This window comes from Setaria italica, chromosome II (genome assembly GCF_000263155.2).
Source record: "Setaria italica strain Yugu1 chromosome II, Setaria_italica_v2.0, whole genome shotgun sequence".
Taxonomy (NCBI): Eukaryota; Viridiplantae; Streptophyta; class Magnoliopsida; order Poales; family Poaceae; genus Setaria; species Setaria italica.
Window position 1 is genome coordinate 5,568,645 of NC_028451.1, and position 2,671 is coordinate 5,571,315.

At 49.4% G+C, this 2,671-nt stretch overlaps 1 long non-coding RNA gene across 1 annotated transcript; it reads left to right on the plus strand.

Moving 5' to 3' along the window:
- The first annotated feature begins 991 nt into the window (after positions 1-991).
- Positions 992-1,514, plus strand: LOC101766444. The gene is made up of 3 exons (XR_001163362.1): positions 992-1,031; positions 1,118-1,174; positions 1,423-1,514. It is a non-coding gene; the product is annotated as an uncharacterized LOC101766444 (long non-coding RNA).
- Positions 1,515-2,671: the final 1,157 nt, after the last annotated feature.

The following is a 2,671-nucleotide window of genomic DNA, read 5'->3' on the forward strand; positions in this document are numbered from 1 at the left end:
CTATTCCAAAATGAGAGGTGCACCTCATCGTGTTTGGAAGTACATACATTGTTCTACTTGTCCTAAGGCTCCCTTTGGTTGGGCTTTCCAACCTGCTTTTGCTTTTGCAAAAGCCAAAAGCCAACCAAAGGGCCTAAAAGCTCTACGTGATTTTGCCCAAAAGCTACTTTTGCTCTAGTACAAAATCAAAAGCACCTTCCCCCCTGCTTTCAAGTGCTTTTGGGGTAAAAAATTACCCACCTGCCACTGGTTATGATGTACCCTTTCATCTAATTTTTCTCTCCCGCACGCACAGACCTCTCCTCTTCTCCGTTCACCTGCACAGCGCATCTCCCCACCCGTCGCCCGCCGGCCTTCCTCCCCTGGCCGCCGGCCGGCCGTCCGCCTCCCCTGGCTGCCGGTGGGCCGTCCACCTCCCCTGGCCGCCGGCCTTCCTCCCCTGGCCGCCGGTCGGCCGTCGGCCTCCCCTGGCCGCCGGCCGGGCACCATCGCCGCCCCTGGCCGCCGGGCCTCGCGCCGCCCCCCCATCATTGAGGCCCCGCCGCCGGCCCCGTGACGCCGCCACCGGCCCCCATCGCCGGGCCGCCGTCACCGTAACGCCGTCACCGGCCCCCATCTGACGCCCGCCGCCACCTCCCCGACAGTCGCCGCCGCCCCGTAACGCCTGCCGCCGGGCTCTCGCCGCCGCCCCCCCTGAGGCTCGCCGCCGGCCCCCTTACGGCCGCCTCCCGACACCCGCTGCCGGGCCCCCATCGACGCCTCCCGACGCCCGGCGTCGGCCCCCGACGCCCGCCGCCTCCCCTGGCCGCCGAGCTCCATCGCCGCCCCCGACCGCCGCCGCCTCCTCTGGAGCCCCTGACGGCCGCCGCCAGCTGCCGGGCCCGCGTCGCCCCTTGACCGCCCGCCGCCGCCGGCCCCAGCCCCCCCCCGGTCGTCCGCCGCCCCCTTGAACAGGAGGGCGCCCCATCGCCGGCGGCCCCCATCGCCGGCTCCTGCCCCTGCTCCTGGTGAATGACCAGGAGCATATAGTGGTATGTATGAACTATTTTTTTTTATAATTTATAACACTTGTTTAGGGTAAATTATTTACACTAATTCAATTGTTTTATGTTGTCAGGTACAATTACAACACAAAATCAAATAGGAAGCTACCTGCGAAAAGGAATTTCTTGAGGTATGAACAATCAATTGTACTGGTATGACTTACCTATCAACATCCACTATAGCCTGCTTATGAGATAAAGCACTTTTCTACTATCAGTATGGTTAAATGCAAAATGATAATTCAAAACTATGTAATGGATGAACATTTGTACTTTGACATCTATGCTTATTTATTTCCCATTTGTTTAATAGTTGGATAGTTGGATTCATAGTTATGACTTAGCTTAGTTCTTATGAGTTTTCTTTGATTGGTTCAAGAATGGGTGATAAGGCGGATTGGGGTGATACTTTTTTAAGGCATTTGATTGATACTTGCAAAGAAGAGATTGAAGCAGGGAATAGGCCGATGGGAATTTTCACTACTACCGGTTGGAAGAACGTTGTTTCCAAGTTTGCAGAAAAATTCGGTGATACGAGAACAAAAAAACAATTGAAGAACAAGTTAGATCTTCTGAAAAAGGAGTATGTCACGTTTATGGAGTTCAAGAATTGTGCAACTGGTCTTGGATGGGATGAGGCAAAACAAACTATTGACTGCTCAGATGAATGGTGGGACGAACACCTTGCTGTAAGAACTATGTTTCTTGATAATTATATTCTTCCCATTCTTTCTTATGGTGTGCCTTGCTAATTTTTTTTCTAATTGTAGAGATGCAACAATCGTGAGAAAGGAATCAAATGCCACCATATAAAGTTTCGAAAACAAGGACCCAAGTTTCTCGATGACCTGCATATCTTGTTTGGCAAGACACATGTAACTGGGTCTTCTGCATCCTATCCTGGAGATATATTATCCGATGAGGCAAGTGATGATAATGTGGATGAGGTAGTGAAACCTACGCAGAAGGATATGACAGTGAACCTAGGAAAAAGGAAACGCAAGGGTACCTCTATTGGTGTTGAAGAAAAGGATGAGAAGAGCCCATTCTTTCGTTTGTACAAGTCCACTTGTTTGAAGATAGAAAATGCTGCAGAGAGGATCTCCACAAGTGTTGAAGCATCATCAGCTCCTCCAACTAACCTAGTTCCTACCATTACAGAGACTATGAAGATGGTGAAAGAATGTGGGGTGCAAGAAGGAACTGCTCTAATGCACACAGCCGCTTCCTTAATTGTTAAACCTGAATTTAGGGAGCTCTTTAGCTCTCTAGAAACAACTAAAGGCAGACTGGATTTGATTGAGAGGGAGCTAGAAAAGGAGATGATGAAGCGCTACTGATTTGTATTGCCTGTTTGTCAAATTATTTATTGTCATATGTGACAACAATTTTCCTATATTGAACCATAATTTGTTACCCTATATTGAAACATTATTTATCTATTAGTGTGTTATGTTGAGCTTTTTCATTTAGTATTGTCAAAGATATTTGTTGTATTTAATTATTAATGTACTAATGTCTCATGTAGATGGATGATACATTGGGAGATGTGGCTAAAGGAGGGCAAAAAGGACTACTACTGCTAGCTGAACTTGCACAGCATGCTGGTGCTATTGGAGAAATGGGCA